The 18,063-nt window shown below is 45.1% G+C and overlaps 1 protein-coding gene and 1 long non-coding RNA gene across 2 annotated transcripts in view; one reads left to right on the top strand and one right to left on the bottom strand.

Moving 5' to 3' along the window:
• Nucleotides 1-2,428, bottom strand: part of LOC125746730 (bromodomain-containing protein 3-like) — a 195,347-nt gene extending 192,919 nt beyond the window's left edge. Inside the window, exon 1 of the mRNA XM_049021092.1 lies at nucleotides 2,425-2,428. The gene's annotated coding sequence lies outside the window, so the exon portion shown is untranslated. The remainder of the gene's footprint in view (nucleotides 1-2,424) is intronic.
• A 5,189-nt stretch (nucleotides 2,429-7,617) lies between these two features.
• On the top strand, nucleotides 7,618-8,394 carry LOC125746734 (uncharacterized). The gene is made up of 3 exons (XR_007399039.1): nucleotides 7,618-7,801; nucleotides 7,904-7,990; nucleotides 8,137-8,394. It is a non-coding gene; the product is annotated as an uncharacterized LOC125746734 (long non-coding RNA).
• The last annotated feature ends 9,669 nt before the right edge of the window (nucleotides 8,395-18,063 follow it).

The raw sequence follows: 18,063 nt of genomic DNA, 5'->3' as shown, positions 1-18,063 counted from the left end.
TCACAAACCCCAAGCTATAGGTGGTGGTGAGTGGATGGATTTTACCAAGGAGAAAACTGGACATGACTTAAAGACAGGAGGGGTGCACTGGGGAGATGATCTTACTGATGCAGGCCTGCGTAGCACACCTAAAAGCAGGGGGTGTTTTAAATGTTTCCGCTTCAGAACTCCTGCTGTCTTTCAGCCAATTGTGGTACAGAGGCTGTTCAGACAGGAAACAGAGCCCAGCACCTTATGTCTGCCGTTCCAAGGCCAGAACTGCTTTAAAGGCTCTGAATCTAATGCCAAAAGCCTCCTGTTCCATTTGCTGCTGAACACCTGTCAGTTTTTTTCAGAACATGAAAGGCCGAAATCCACAGAAGATGCGACATGAAAGCCTGCGATTCGCTGGGGCCTCGATTGCCGCAGAAAATGGCAGCGCTCTCACCGGATTGCTGGAGCACAAATTGCTCAAGTAAATTGCGGAACACGTGGCAGCTCCAGTTCAGGGAAAAGAGCGAGATTGTAAGCTCTGCACTTCACTGTTGCTAAATGCCACTCATCCATCCACTCATCCATCCATCTGTCCATCCATAATCCTCCATACCTGCTAATCTAGTACAGGGCCTATCCCACAATGTTCTGAAAGTGCAACACAGGGAGCATCCTGCTCAGGACGTGAGTAACCATTTGTGTTAAATTTAACAGGAAACTAATTACATTTGACAAAAATACTGCAAGTGGCTCTTCAGATTTCAGCTGAATATAGCAGGTAGACTGATTGGTAACACGTTTCTTAAAGCACTCATTTATAATGCATGACAGATACCTTCAAATGCATTATAATGCATTCATAAAGTATTATGAACACCAGCTATAACTATTTATAAAAAGGCATACCACATAATAGCCATGTTTATTAAGTATTATGAATGCTCTGATATATAATACAATATACAGTAAATACCTTCATAATGCATTATAACGGCTTATACTGACCATTATAATGGATTATAATGACTGCTTTAAGTATTAATGACTGATCTATACATTTCTTGATTGAGTTATTAGCTTACGGGCCGCTTTCTGCTTTTGTGATATTTCTTTGCTGCTGTAGTCAGAGCGTTTGGTCACGTCCTCCAGCAGATCTGAAAGCTGACTGCACCTCTGACTGTGTATTCAGCCGGTAATCAGTAATCTTCACGCACAGGCGGTTTGATCTCTTGATCTCGACCTGACCTGCGTTGCCTCCTGCTGATCTTTAAAATCAGGGTAGCAGGGTTTTGCATGTCAGAGATTAAATATGCTATTTTTATACTTTTTCTAGTGAGAAGAAATATCCAAGTCATCCCGTTGTGCCATTGTTTACCGTATAACCGCCTTTCTTCTGTGTCCTAATGACCATTTCCCCCCTTTGCTGGATCTCATATTAACTGGTCATGTCGCAAATGTTTTCAACAAAACGCTACATGCATTAAAAAGGCAGAGAGATGCCATAAAGCCATTCCCAGTTTTCACTACCCAACCAAAACACAAGCCCTCACAGCACATAAATTACGAGTTCACAAAAAAAAAGGAAAAAAAGCATATCAGACACACTTTGATCAATGGAGGCTTGTATTTCCATGTGGGGGGTGGGCACATGCAGGCCTGGTTAATAAAGGAACAAAGTCTGCTGTTCAGGGGAACGACCCCCATGACACAGCCACGCCCCGCTTTCCGTGCCCTCCTCCCTTCAATCAGCTGCACACTTGGGTCTATTTACTTTCCCTGCAAATAAGAGGTGCCATATCAACTATATCAAACAAGTGGGACCATGCAAAGATACAGGCGGGGGGGGGGGGGGGGGGGGGGGGGGGGCGGACACAAACTCCTGATTCTGTTACTACGGCCCTGTGTCTGACTGAAGCTCAGCTGGGGCTGAATAGCGATAATGACATGTCTTCCAGGGTTGCTTAACTATTTTAAAGTAAAAATTGAGAAGGTACTAGTGGTGTCTTAACAAACATGAACAAACATTACAGGGGCAATTCACCCCAAAACTGATAAAAGATATGGCACTTCAGTGGACTTCCGTGCTATATATCCATCTGTTTTCCTGGGGATTGCTTAGTTTTGGAGACATTGGACGTGGAAATGTCGGGCTTCTCTCAAATATAATGGGAGTGAATGGCATTCTTTCTGTGGTGTTTAAAGCACCCAAAAAAGAAATTGAACAATTCAACAGCAATGTCTCTTATCAAAAACCATGACCCGGTCATTGAAGATAATCCACGGATTGTGTGGTTAAGCAGTGCAATGTGGGGACTATTTTCTTCTACTGAACTCCACACACCAATCGTATCACTGAGCAGAAGATACGAGTACAAGCACCCCGGTGATATGTTTTGCTCAGTGCTGCGATACCTTTCTTCAGTTTTGGGGCGAGCTGCCCCTTTAACAAGCACAAGCAAACTGCAATCCTCTTTTGCGATTTTTATGGGACAGGATATCAAGGCTCAACTGTGACCAGAAGAGCATCTGCTATGGGGAGCTAGAGATGATGCTACACTTCTGGCTTTCTTCGACCAGGACCTGCATGCGAGTGCCAGAGATGGGTGTCGGGTGCTAGTGAGGACACCATGATAGTGTTCACAAGTGCCGGTAATAGGATGACAAGCAGATGAGTTGGTGGCGGCAATTTTTCAGGGACTGAGTGGGTCCCTCGGCGGTGAAGCGGGAGCGAAGCTAAAAGACAAATGCTGTGCTTCACTGGTCAGTCCGCACCCAGATCCTCACCAATGGACATGAACTGTGCGTAGAGATCAAAAGAACAAGGTCACAAGCAGCCGACACGTGGTTTTCCTACTGCCGGGCCGAGGCTCCGTGACAGGGGGAGGGGTGTGGAGGTCCGAAGGAAACATCCGGAGGAGCTGAAGCAGTCTGGGCATCTTATCGGGATCCCACCTGGTCGACTCCCAAGCAAGCTGTTCAGGGTATGTCCCAGCAGGTGGCTGGGGGGCATGGCATACACAAGACACACTGGGGGGATTATATCTCCCAACTGGCTTGGGAAGATCTGGAGATCACCCAGAACATGCTAAAGTCTACAGCCACTGGTACCCCTCACCAGTGTTTTCAAGCTGCATAAAGATGATGATGATCTTCATTCACTAAAAAATTATAAAAACCCGATATTAGACGGATAATGTTTAGTTTTTCCTTGATTGCTTTGGCACATTTCATGAAAAATACTGAACGTTCAAGACTATTAGAGCATTTCTCAAAACAGTTCATGCATATAGCACAACACTATGGTTTAGCTGCAAAAGGCTGTAACTTACCCAAAAAATAATTCTAAGGATTAGTCAGTGTCACCAAAGTAAAAAGTACAATCGTTTTCACCATGAGAGTTATAATGCTTAGATATATATAGTGTCAAAACACAATACAACAGCAAATAAACAAATCAGTCACATGGTCAAACCGCAAAATGACAAAACATGAACAAAAAAATGATAAATTCAGGTGCCGCTGCCAACCAAAAACACAACAATGTTAAATCGCTGCAATTTATGGAATATATTTTTATATTATGTTGTAAGCTTTGGTTAACTTTTGCATGTGGTGACTAACATGATGATCACATACATATACAGTTTTGGGTGCACAATTATCACAGTGGGAAAATACGTAATCTATTTTGACCAACCAGACTAAAGCAATTGTGCCAAATGATGACAATTGTACAAAATCAATTGCATACATGTACTAAAACATTTGAAATGTGTGTGAAACAATGAGAAATGATGTTCTGCTGTGCAAAGGTGAAATTATGGTGTTGGGGATTATTATGGTTGCTTTGCAAATGTTAACTTTGTTAAATTTGGGAAATGCTCCAAAGCAATCGAGGAAAACTGTGACGCTTTAATAGATAGATCATTGCTCTTATTCTTGATTTTCAGATTGATATCTGGAGATCTTTTAGGCAAGCAATTACAGTACAAATAAAAGTACAAATGTACTGTTGACTAGTATTTGTTAATTATTTTTTGATTACATGGTGGAGCCCAGGGGGCAACAGTAGTGGTGACTTGGCTATTTTTCACGCACATCTTAGTCAGCCGCAGGAGTCTCACTGCTGCAGCCACAGCAACAGCAAGCCAAGAGTTGTGCACAGGCAGTGCAGTGTGCCCCCACGCCTGTAGGGGGCACTGTTGCAGAGGTCCGAATCACAGCAGTAGATGCGCACGCCTGGGAGTTCCTGCTGTTGGCAGTGGCGGGATGTTGCACAGCCACTGGTCAGAGCAATTCCTGAGGCGGCTGTGAAAACAGAAAGGCAGATTGACGGGTGGTGAGCAGAAGTAGTTCTACTGGAGACAGGAAGTTCTAAAGGCAGAAGAAAATAAACTGCAGGCCTGACTAATGATGGAAGGCATCTGCTGGGCCATCTCTGGGGAGATTACTGTGGAATTCATGCCTGGTGAACAATATTGGATAAGCTGCTTTCCTCTGGCTGTTGTCTTACCACAGCTGGAAATAGCATAACAATGTCAAACCTGTGTAACTTCATTGGTTTTATAACTTAAAGTCAATTCAGTATAACCCAGTGCTGCTAGGTTTCTATTACTGACCCCAAAGCTGAGAGCAGAGACTTACGGCAAGACTTTTGGCATATAACTGGTTCTGCAGATTTTCTCAGTTGCTTTGGCACATTTCATGAAACACGCTTAATATTCTCAAGTCTAGAGGCGCATCTGTTCATGCATATAGCACAACACTATGGTTTATTTGCAAAAGCCTGTAACTTATCCAAAACAATGAACTCATGTCTCAAATGCAAATAATTCCACCAATGAATTTTGACCACCAAAATGAAAAGTACAATCCGCATAGTTTTAACCATGAAAGTCAAAGTGCTTTCTATTTACATAAGCAAGTTCGTTCTCTGAAGGTTCTTTTATAGCAATGTGAGTGCAGTCGATGGCTCCGATTACATTGGGAAAACCGGACATCGCTGCAAATTACACTTTAATGTTTGCCTGTCCCACCAGTGTAAGAAAATTTTATATAACTTGGTGACAAGCGGATTATGCCGTCGCATACAGCAGGCATGGCGCGACTTGGTGTTGACTAAATCACCTGACTATGATCCCTGAATACGCGCTCTTCCAATTCTTCCATAAGCTACGTCTTCCAATAACACAAGAGCTGCCATGGCAGTTGTAATAGTTCGGTCATTTTCTGCACCGTTTTATTGTTACAAATTGAATAGAAATCAGGTTCCGTACATTTGTAAACAACATACAATTAATGTCGGTATATTGGATAAAGTCAGCGTCATGATTGTGAGTTAAAAAAGGGAAACCAAAGTAGCAATGATTTACCACTGAGAGCCGTCCGTGTACAAAACCGAGCAGAAACGTGCGTACGCCATGTGGGGAGCTGCCGTGAGAATGTGCGTAGCGGTACGCCAAGTTTCGTTTTTATACATCTCGACGTGAGCGTGGAAACGGACGTACGCAACATTTTCGTCCGTACGCACCGTTTATACATGAGGCCCCAGATCTCAATCCAATAGAGCACCTTTGGGATGTGGTGGAACGGGAGATTCGCATCATGGATGTGCAACCGACAAACCTGCAGCAACTGCGTGATGCTATCATGTCAATATGGACCAATATCTCTGAGGAATGTTTCCAGTACCTTGTTGAATCTATGCCACGAAGGATTAAGGCAGTTCTGAAGGCAAAAGGGGGTCCAACCCAGTACTAGCAAGGTGTACCTAATAAAGTGGCCGGTGAGTGTATATCACAATGGGAAAATACATAATCTATTTTGACCAAAAGGACTAAAGCAACAGAAAATTGTGCCAACTGATGACAATTGTACAAACCATTTGCATATATGTACTAAAACGTTTGGAAATGTGTGTGCAGCAATGAGAAATGATGTTCTGCTGTGAAGAAGTGACGTTATGGTGTTGGGACTACGCAAATGCTAATTGTCATTTAAGAAATGCTCCAAAGCAATCGAGAAAAACCGTAGCAGGGATACAAAGCAAAGACATACATTAATAATACTAGACACTAGGGGAAGATGAGTGTGTAATATGCCATCCATTTTCCAAACAGCTTATCCTTCTGGGTCGTGGGGTCCGGAACCTATCCCAGAAGCTATGGACACAACCCAGGACGGGGGGCCAGCCCATCACAGGGCAAACTGACACACCATTCACTCACACATGCACATGTCTAATATCCATACACACTTTATATACATGGACACATGTGTGCGTGTTACAGTATATGTACAATACGTGTTACTTATTACTGTTTAAACTGATATATGCCATATAAAAAGTACAGCCTTGTGCATTTTCATCATTGTCATAGCTTGCATCAGAAAATTCTTGCACTGTTAAATTCACAACATAACCGAAAATTTTGACTTGCTTGTAAACAATGAAACGGAGAATCGCACTGACATATTCACTGACATAAATCCTTACTACCGAGAGATTTTGAGCAAGTCGCAGGCTTTTGTTGGTAATCCATTGTGTAGTGCTGTTTGTACAAATTGTTTTGAGAAATGCAGTTACTATCTTGAAAATAAGGACAATTCAAGAAAAGTACCAAAATGTCAGTAGAAAAACTGCAGTGGTTACCTGTTTAATTATTGGTTAGCCTTATTTTAATTGTGTTCTTAGACTCTCCTAGTGTAGACAGCCCTCAGTGTTTCGTAATGTTTCCTAGTTTCCAGTACCTGTTAATTATAACATACCTCACCTGTTCCTTGATGCCCTGAGTCCTTAGTGATTGGTTGATTGGCTATGGTTCTCACCTGTCCTTTGTCTTGACTTGGTAGTAGTGTGCTGCCTTTGTTCTGTGAATTGTGGCTTTTACCATATTAGCTGTGTGATTTTCAGTTACAGTTTTCTTGTGTTACTTGTTGCTCCTGCTTCCTGTTCCTCCCCACTTTTGGTATTTTTGTTCCCGGTGTTGCTCCCTGCCTTGCTTTGTTTGACCTGTTTTTACCCCCCTTGTTTTCTGGTTCTCCCTCTGTTCCATTTTCTTAAATAAAACCCATTTGTTGAGACTTGATATGTGGATCTTTGTCATGCCCCACCATAACACATGACTTAAACTGATAATGTAAGAAATAAGTCAACTGTACTTGAATATACCAAAGTATTTGCAATTTGTCCAAAAGAATGAGACATTCCTTTTATGATGTGCACAAGTAATGATGATGATGATGATGTGGAGGCTGGGCAAGTAGTTTTGAGAATTTCAATTCTGATCTAAGGAATGCACCAAAGCTTCTGAGAAAAACTGTATATGGGATGGATGATACTCTATTCTCATGTTACCCAGCATCACCTGTTCCCTTCGTCCTACCAAAGCGGGAAAGGAATGAAAGGCAGCCGATCAAGAGGCTGATTCCGGAACCTTGCGGGGTCGTGACTGTGCCGCGTTTACCTCGGGGCGCAGCTGGGAGCCGTGTTTCCGTGTCGTCGGGGGTGGAGTGGAAGAAGCGATTAGCAGCCGAGCGCTCCCCGGGTCCCCGCTATCAATCTGGAAGTTTCCGGCGTGCGTCGGATCTCCCGCCCGACGTGCATCAATCAGCGGGACACATTCATCTGGCGGGCGGGCGAGCGCGCGCGCTGTTGTCACGGTAAACACTCCGCCGGCTCGCGCTCTTAAACGCCTCGTGAGAATTTCCCGGCGATTTAAGCGCATGCAAAAGCTGGGATTACGTGTATGTTCTGAACGATGGTTTTAGACGTAAGCACCGTCTTGTAACACTCAAACGGAGGAAGAAATCAAAGAGTCATATGAATGTCAGTATGCATATTTCTGTTGTTTGTTATAACTTGCATGCAATCTGTCCAATAATTAGGTTAATAGTGATGGATTGGCATCTCGTTCATGGTGTTCCCCAGCCTTCTGTCCTGTGCTGCCCAGATGAGCTCCAGATTTTCCTGCGACCCAGACCTGAATGAGTGATGAGAATATGGATGGATGGATGGGTAATTAAGTTAATTAATCAATAAATTAACCATATTTTCATTAAGATGCTTTGGGCAGCAGAGATCCTCATCAGTAATCATGACCTGGATTTTTTCCTATGGAAAAACTCAAACATGGGACCTTGGCTGGGACGCCTTCACAACAGCCAGCGTCCAAGTGATCAAGCAGCCTGATCCCAAGTATTCTGCCCTGAGCCCAGAGCCTGCTGGGAACCTGGCGTGGGATGGGTTATGGGGCTGGGGCGATGGACTTACTGTTCTCCGTCTTGATGCAGAAGCGATGCTTGAAGCCCTTGTGGGACTGGGAGCAGGTGACGACCTCGGGATGGAAGCAGCCCACATCGATGGTTTTGCGGGTCGAGCCAACATTGCAGGCATAGCACTGTAGGCCTGTGACTGTGAAGAGGAGGGGTGGGGGTGTCATTTCTGCAATAAAAGGCTGTGCGCACTCCGTTTCTTCCTGCACGTTGTCTTTAGTCAAAGTTAACTGCAGGGCTTGGACATGACATTTTGTTTTCAAATTATTTGCTCACATTGCCCCCCCCCCCCCCCCCCCCCCCCATTTTCCCATTCACAGTGTCTGCCTGGGTAAAGCATGTGACCAATCCTGAAAATACAAGCGCACACAGGCAGCCTCCCACATGAACCGCTTACCGAAAACCAGGGCCACACAAAGGGTCCAGGAAGTAAAAATTCAGACTGAAATTTTGTTTCAACCAATCAGTTTAGTCCTCTTTGACTGTGAGTTTGTATACTCAGGTGGTTGGTTGAAATAAAATCCTGGTCTGGATTTTCACTATCTGGACCTGAACCATCCACCTCTGATGGGCTCTCATGGGCTCCCCCTAGTGTCTGAACTTTTCTCCTTGTTATTGAGTGGCCCTCCCGAAAACTATGGGACCAGCTGTGCACTTGGAAATTTTAACCCCCGAGCTGGTGGCTGTGTGCACCTTGCGATTTCCTGCCATCGAGTGGATCGGAGGTGTGATCCCATCAGGTGTGAGCGTGTTGCCTCATGCACAGCGATGTCCGACACGCTGAGATTACACAGCGCAGTGTGAAGAAAGGCACCAGCTGCCCTTGGGTCTGCCATCTCTCTCTCTCTCTCTCTCTCTCTCTCTCTCTCTCTCTCTCTCTCTAGGAAGAACAAAGGGATGGAGGAAGAAGAGGAGGAGGAAGAGGAGATGCAGCCATCCAGCAAGCTCTGTTCCAGAACCAGAGGCAAATTAATCCTCCAAAATGCTCTTAAAAAACAAATCAATGTGGGGCTGAAGATGAAAAAAGTGTTCGGGAAACAGCTGACACGGAATAGTTACCGAGAGCGACGGGTGGGAAGGCAGTTTTGGGATCCAGTGGGGGGTAAAAAGAGAATCAGAGGGATGACAGATGGACAGCTGCTGATATGCGACACCAGGAACATGGAGAGCAGAGGCTGAAGGTGCCACTATCCTCCCAACTATTGGAAGCATCTCCCCAGGTGCCCCATTTTGATAACCAATGATCATGCAAAATTTACTCTTAGAAAAGCTTCTGTGCAGCACTCTTCATTGTGAAGCAGAAACGTGATACATCTACCATGAAGCACGTCTTCCAGCTACTTGCAAACACATTAACTGAGTACGCGTCAGTTTAAGTGGTGCCAGGAAGTCAGGAAGACTGCATTTCGCTTCAGAAAACACCAACACCACTTTGTACATGGACTAACAGTATCTGATTAACGCTATCTAATGCGTCTCCTGGTGGTTTCTCATTGTACAGCGGGCTTTTGCTGACTCTTCATGCTCTCCTATACGGTCACTGTATGGACTGACGCCACAATAAGACAAAGGCTCATTTTGCGATATTCATACACTTGGTTCCCGCAGCTTCATTCCAGCTTTGAGGAAACTGTTGCTAAGCTGATTATCCTTTATTTCCTGCCACCTTGTTATGTGTGCGGTCTGTGGCATTTGGGGGTTTGCAGCCGTTTGTGCCGCTCTATTAGGAGAAAATCCCATTCCCATCATTCCCCACATCGGGGGGTGACCCCAACCCCAGCGACTTTTCGAGACTTGAACACAGCATGGTCGCATATGCAGCTCCCAACTACGCCCCTCACTTCAATTTAATATAAAAATTCGTCCCAAAATAACAAGAGAGTCCATTCAAACAAATCGATACATGCAGTGTTCCTTTAATGGAGCCCCGGTCCCTGAATGGAAATAGTGCACTTTCATACTCTAGAGCCACAGAGAATAAAATAAGGCAGTGAGATGCATCCCCAGCAGCCAGAAGCACCCTGCATCTGCCAGGTGAGCCCTGTATGAAAATCAATTCATTCACATTGCCCTGTTCTGGCTCATTAAGCCTGAATATCGTTCATTAAGCCATGAAGAAATTGGAGAGGTGATGGGAATTCGAAATCAAAGGAGAATCCCCCCCAACCCCCCCGCTTCTCTATATGCTTGACCAGCTGTAGAGTAGAACGAGAGAGTCAGAGTGTAACAGCCCAAGCGTGAGTGATAATGACCATGTGTGTATGTCAACGGTCGCATTTAAAAAGTCAGACTAGATAGGAGCACTTACACCTAGATCACATGTTTACAGGTGTGTGTGACCACACACATGCACACACACACACATACACACGCAGTTCCTGGGGGAATACAGTGCCCCACACTTACCGTGCCAGACAAACAGTTCTGATGTCAGTATGAACCCGAAGCAGTAAGCTGACCAGCTCCTTAGGGTCATGGGTGCGGTGCTGGTGCCCGGGGGAAGGGGGAGAAGTGCGGCCTCTCGCTCACATCCAGCGCCTGCGGGAGCAGGGATTCCACTCCGGAGCTCCAGCAGGATACGTAGGCAGCCGCGTTCCTGGGGAGAGCGCGAATGCACTCGCTCGCTCTCTCCCGCTCGCATGCAGGGCGGCGCTTTGGAGTCAAATCCTTGTGGGGGGGGGGGGGGGCAGGGGGCACAGCAATAGTGCACACCCGTGTGCTCCTCAGTGGCGAGGATCGATGGAGGAGTTACGGCACCCCCCTAACATCTGTACTCCACTCACTCCTCCTCCCCACATCCCCAGAAGGAGGCAAAAAATGAACAATACGATGCTTTGGGTCCTGGATAGGGGCAGGGTACTAGCGGGTTTGCGTTCAGGCTGATAATCCACATGCCCTTCGGTTTTTGGCCATGGGGTTCAGTCAGGGCCTGTCCGTCATAGTTACGCTATGGTGTGGAACATCAAAAATCACAGGGCTTATTCAGCCACATCCGCCCCCCCTACCCCCAGCCACCAAACATCATCCTGTGCTTTGTAACAGACATCCTGCTTCGCTTCTGGAAGGGAATTCAAACTAATCAAGATTTAAGGAGTAAATCCTTTCTTTTAAGTCCCGAATGCTGGGGATGAGGCCAGCTTGGCTGTAAGCTTCCCGGCCGCTCCCTCCCTGGCAGGGGTGACATATGGTCTTGCTCCATGGATCCCTGCACGCGACTGTTCTTCTTTGCCAACCACATCGAAATGCACTTATAATACTGAGGCAGCACAGTGCTATTCAGCGAGTAAGAGGAGCCCAACACCCATTGGCTGGGGATATACCCTCATACCTCGGGAGTCGAGGCTGCAATTTCCACCCCTGCCTTTGTGAAGCTTTGCATGCTCTGTGTGCGGATATCCTCCAGCAGTCCCGAGAGCACTTGGTCTATAAATTGCCCCCAGTGTGTTCCCCATAATAGACTTTCCTCCCCTGCCTCCACAAGCCCCTGCTGGCAGGCAGTTAGGGAATATGGAGACCAGCACATTTCACATATGCACAGCTTGGGTGGGGGATGTGCTTTGGGGTTTGTAGCTGGATTTAAGGTGCTTCTTCTCCCGATTGGCTGATTATGTCACTGGTCAGTAGGTTAGCAAGCTAGGGCGTATACAGGGGAGGGGTCACAGGGTCAGTGACCCCAGCTGAAAGCGGATTGGTGCCTGGAGTGCCCCCTCACTTGTCACTCACCAATTCCAAGCATGTCATTGGCTAACAATAAGGTTGGCACCTCTGTATGACTTATAGCCCCTTATATTCCCCACCAATACTGGCTCTAATCATAGGCGACAGTCCCCTCAATCTTCCAGTCTTCTAGTGAGTGAACACAGCCAGGTCATTCACACATTTCCCTCCCTTGTCTACCCACGACGGGGGGTTTAACCTCATTCTAAAGGAGACAGTCCCGCCCTCTATCTGCAGAGATCAGCGCCCACAACTTGTCCACTTTCCTCCCCGGTGGCTCCTGCCCATCTGCAGGGAGATCGCCATCGCTGTCCAGTGGCGCGGTCCTGAATACCGCCTGTCGAGCCTCGCTGGCTCCATCTACCGGTGGTGTCACTGGTTGTATTTCATGTAACGTCCACCTACGCATTGCCATCCAACTCATTTACTGAGCATCCAGGTTTACAGAAAGATTGGCATGAACCCTGTCTCCTTTGGTAGCACATGGCAACAGAGACAATGCCGTGAAGATCAGCTGTACTGAAATAGAAATCTGAAACTCTTAGACTGATATCTGTGCTCTGAACTAAAACTGACACTATTTCTGTACAGCTCTTGGTTTCAACCATCCTATTATTGCCCTTATTATTATTTGGTGCTGTCAAGTTGATGTTGATATCTGGCAGCCATTGTAGACTGCACTCCTCCGGAACATTCTGTCTCCTTTCTGGGAAACATCGATCAAATATAATTTTTCAAAGTATGAATTATAACTAACCACTTCCACCTTTATGTCTTGAGGTAATTACATGACCTGTTTTTTTGTCTCATTTTTTTTATCACGTAAGAGGACAGAGTTACATTGCATTCAAGGGAGATACAATAAACAGAAATATTTTAAATAAAAGTTCAAATAAATGCAAGGGAGAGAGAAGAAGGACTCGGAATTTGAGCAGTTTTCCAAAAAAAAAAAACAAAAAGCGTGAAGACATTCATTCGCCTCCTAGGCTGTTTAATCAGGCATCTGCCAATAGCTGCATCTAGGAGAAGGTTACAGCAGTTTGTTTTTAATTCTTTACAAGCTACATGCAGTTCTAGCCGTTGTCAATAACCAGAATGCCAGAGGCGGCTAAGCCAGCACGGAAATCACCTCCAACCTGTGTGGATTTTTCTGTTCCCCTCCCTGGAGCTCAGGCCACCGGGCTCACCCCTCCCTGGAGCTCAGGCTCACCCCTGGGCGAAATCCTATCTGGTCTCATCGGCGTCCTTTGGGAAGCCTTTAGCACCTTTGCTGACACGCGTCCCGATAATCGGGTTAATACGCCTGCCCGGGGTGAGATTAACAGCTAACTGTCCGATACGAGGAGCTGCCTTTTTACTGCCCAAGTGTCCGATGTCGTTGAAAGGCCATGCGGATGTCGTTCCCGCTGTACTCCTGCACACGCTGATTCCTGCATCTGTGGAATCGGGGGCTTTCACTTATCTCCATGGTGATCAGCCGCTCATCGCTTACGTTCGCCGCTTCACATCTGATCTCAATGCTATAGACATTTACTCTCTGAAAGTCTCTCTCTCCCAGCACATAAAACAAATAGGCCTATTATTTCCATTTTATTTCAATGGAACGCTGCGCTGTCGTGTTTGTTAATTCTGCCTCCAAAATGAAGCTTAACATGTAGGGCAGGGAGCTCTGTGTCCCCACATGTCCTCCATTGATCTCTCTGCATCTGCACTGATTTTCTCCAGGTACTTTTCTTTCCTCTTGCAGTATAAAAACATGTGGGTTAAGTGAATTGGCATCTGCGAACAGGGCTGCCTTACAAGGGAGGATGATTTTACTCAGGGGCCTTAAAAATTTACGAACATAATTGTATTTGTCTGAGTTGAGGGCCCAGTATAGGATGCTTTCATGGAACCCATAATATCTAGCGGGGCTTATGTCCCCAAAATACATATACTGTAGTGTGTATCAGGGCATGTCCTGCAATGGACTGGCATCCTGTCCGGTGTACTCTCCTGCTACGTGCCCTAATGCTTCCTGGGATGGGTTCCGCACTCCCCTGTACTGGATGGTCATTAGCTTAGTTGACCTAATCAGGGATGGGTGTGTTGTTTCTTGGCACCAATCAAAACGCTGCCATTCTCAACAAGCTGAGTTAAAATGTGCCAGAGAAATTAATAAAATGTAAAGTCACCCCCCCCCCCCCCCACTATAGTAACTTTGTGGTCAACAGGGGGCGCCCATGTGTGCTTGGAGCTGTGGCAAACACTGTCACTGCACACAATGCGCTCGCACCCTGATACATGTGTCGCTCTGTGTAGGTGCTTTAAGTCAGTGTGATCTTGGCAGAGGGGCTTACTGTACATTTACACACTATTTTGGGAAAGAGAGACCAATCCCTCTTGGTGTGAACAGTGAGAGCTGGCGGCATGTCGTCCGTCTAAGTCAAACCATAAAAACTGCTTTGACTGAAATCTGTATATGAAAGCCCGGGAATGCTAAGCTGATTTTGGTCCAAGGAAATATTTAAGAAGTCAGAGAAACTTCTGGGTATAACGATGGACAAAAACTCCCAAGGCAAAGCACACATTTTACATGCGTTTTACTCTGGCTGATTAGCAAGGGCTGTGGTGCTTGTGGAACCCGGGCAGCATAGATTCCGCTGTCATTTTAAAGATTTTAAAAACTGCAGCAAAGCGAAGCCTGCGGCAGGCCGGTTATGGACATCCAGGTTGGCGGCTCATATTCCTGGCAGGACCATCCTCTTGTACCGTTGAGAAATTGCTTCAGTAATGAGGAAAGTATGAATTTGTAATGCTAGTAATTACCTCCAAATGCATTAGGTCTGTTAATCCATCTCTATAAGCAGTACAGAGGTAACCATTCTATGCTGAGGCAAGTGTAATAAGTAGGATAAGATACACAAAACACACATAATCAGCACATTTAATACCTTGCAATTTACAGGGTTCACATATAGAAACTTTTTTCTCTTATGATATAGATATAATTTTGATATAAAATGATATATATATAAAAAATTTAAAAATTAAAGAAAATACTCATTATAGAAAAATAATGCAGAAAATAATCATTATAGCACTGGAAAATACAGAATTTTTCCATATAGCTTTCTAATTTTTTCCATCCAGTTTTGATGCAATTATAATTTAAAGTACCTGAAGTATTGATTTATGCAATGGCCAGTCTGTTCCAGCAGGAACATAAAAGCAAATAAGTCACTCCACCATAATTTTAGATTTAATCGATAGTAATGTCTTTTTAAGAAAATCAAAATGTCTGGCCAAATGATTCCTGGAATGACAGACTAATGCATCCAGACAAAGAAACACACAAAGGGGTTATATCCTGAATCTGGGCTTTTAAGGATGAATTTATATAGATAAATATCTGCCTGGGAGATGTTCCTCATGAAGGAATATTTTCATTTCAGAATGAACACCTTTGCTTTAAACTTATCAAACTTATATTTAAGTTCTGCACTAACTACCTATGACAGGGGTCACCAACATGGTGCCCGCGGGCACCAGGATGCCCCCAAGCACCACATGAGTCGCCCGCGGACCTGTTCTAAAAACAGCACAACTCACCAGTCAGCAGCGTCTAAAATTTAATTTTATCCTGTTGTTATTCTTCTTTAATCACATTTGCATTTATATAGATTTGAAAATGACAATATCTAAAAAAAAAGCATTTCAAACATGTTTATTATACATGAAGCTTAGATAAGTTTAGGAGGGCGTTTCAAACTGGGAGCCCTTCGTATGGCTCAGTACCCGTGAAGTAGCTCTCAGTTTCAAAAAGACTGGTGACCCCTGACCTATGATAAAACACAAATACTACTTTATATTAAACAGCTCTGCGGTGGAGGGGATTCTCATCCAGGGAGAGCGTACATTAGATAAACGGATATGGAATGTGAGTGGACTGATGGAGGCGCTGAATTAAGTGCCAGCAAAATTAATTTGTCTGTCCAACGTGTTGGCTGCGGGCTGTCAGTAGCTCAGAAGGAGCCAATGAGTAGTTTGCAACCTTTCCTGTCGCTAAGCCCCCTAATCCCCTCTGCCCGCTCGCCCAATTTAACTGCCGATACTCCCGCAGATGAGTAGCCGGCAGCTTACTTTAGAAGTAGCTCTCACTGTAAAAAAGATCAGATTTAATTAACCCCTGACATGGCCATAAGCAGAAGTCAGGATGCGTTCAGATACATACATTCTGGGCTACATTTACAGGTAGGTGGTAGAACTAATACACAACATTTTCACCTTGTTTCCTATATAAGTAAATTAAGGAGCCCAGGCAGAGAGTGGCTGTTTTTCTGTCCCTTTCTGAGAGAACAGTGTTGCCCAATCCAGTCCTCAGGGAACCAGAGATAGTCCAGGTTTTTGCTCCCTCCCATTAGCTGGGAGGGAGCGAAAACGTGGACTGTCACTGGGTCCCTGAGGACTGGATTGGGAAACATCATGATAGAGGACACCCATATGTGTCAGTATTCAGGACCAAAGTGGCTTTGATGGAAACTATGTTGGTCGTGCTAGCAGCAAAGCCTTCTACATCATATGGGTTCAAAGCGCCAGCCAGTGGAGGCAGTCCAGCAGTAATCTAACATAATTAATTAGGCACTCGGTTAAAACTGGAGACCATGCAGACCTCCCTGTGAGCTGAGATCTCGTGTCTGTATCCAGACAGCCAGCTACACTATGCAGCACTGTGCAAAAGTCTTAGGCAGTCAAAGATAATGATTAAAGATATTTTTCTGGGTAATAAGTGCATATTTGCTAATAAAAAACTCAATTTAACATCAGACCATATGCAAATTAACAGCTGCAATAATAAATTAAGAATTTCTCCTGCTATCCAAAAAGTTACTGATATTAGCCATTCTGTATTTGTAAAATTTCACCACCAGCTCAATTAATTAATTAATTTGTTAAATAACTCGACGAGGTAATGATTGCCCAAATAAGGAAGGGAAGTGGTCAAGCAAAAAAAAAAAACACACACATTGGTCTTTTGGATGGTTGCTGCAAATACTGGGGTGATTTTAGCAGAGGTTTTGAAACGGCCAAGCTGACATATCCTGACAGACATCATAGTTTTACACCAACATGAAGATCATTCAAACATAAGTTTCTTTGACTGCCGAAGACTTTTGCCCTGTACTTTATATCCAGATAAACACCCATTTTAAATAGCCAGTCATTCAAACCGGGGCACGGTGATCCAGGGCAGGGTACACCTTCAATGGGCCATCAGTCCATCACAGGAGCTCTGACTAACACGCACATACATTCATGTGCATAGGCATATATTAAGGGCTATTTAAAGGCACTGATTCTCATCAGCAGGAATCTGGGGCAGCGATCTGGAGTATAGAGAGGCTGGTCACTCTCTAAATGCAGAAGCACACAGCCTCCGCTCTGCATTTTATGTTACTGCTACCTATGGTTCACATGTACTGACTTAGCTAGGATACCTTTCTAACTGTCGACACCTTCACGAAATGAATACACAATTTTATGGTTTGGGCAATCAATATATATATATACAAGACATACCAATGCAAATGATCATTTCTTATATGAATTAAATTTATATATAGACTCGCAATGTCACGATCGAGGGTTGAGCAGACAGGCGATCGTGCGGGCAGGCGTACAAGGACCAGGCAAACAGGCAGAGATCAGGGTAAACTGAGGGTTTAATGGGGGTAACAGGGACTAGAGCCGACAAACCACACTAAACTCACACCTAACCACAATGACGGACCAGGGGAACGGGTCAGACCAGAACTTAAATACACAATGACTAATCAAGGGAAACGGACAAAGCTGGAGACAATCAGGGAAGCACACGTGGGTAATCAGGGGGCGTGGCACACACGAGGAGCGGACGAGCCGGGCGTGGCACACACGAGGAGCGGACGAGCCGGGCATGACACGCAACATGTAGGCATAGTGGCTCTGTGGGTAGCACAGTTGCCTCAGACCTCTAATGTGAGGGATTTCCTCCCGGTGCAGTGAATACACGCGGATGGACAGATCGTTGAGCCTTTATTAGTCTGGCTGAGTGAGACAGGCAACAGAGATGAGACAGAG

Source organism: Brienomyrus brachyistius, chromosome 7 (assembly GCF_023856365.1).
Source record: "Brienomyrus brachyistius isolate T26 chromosome 7, BBRACH_0.4, whole genome shotgun sequence".
In the NCBI taxonomy this organism is placed as follows: Eukaryota; Metazoa; Chordata; class Actinopteri; order Osteoglossiformes; family Mormyridae; genus Brienomyrus; species Brienomyrus brachyistius.
Note: the sequence above shows the minus strand (reverse complement) of the source record. Positions and strands in the feature narration are given on the sequence as shown.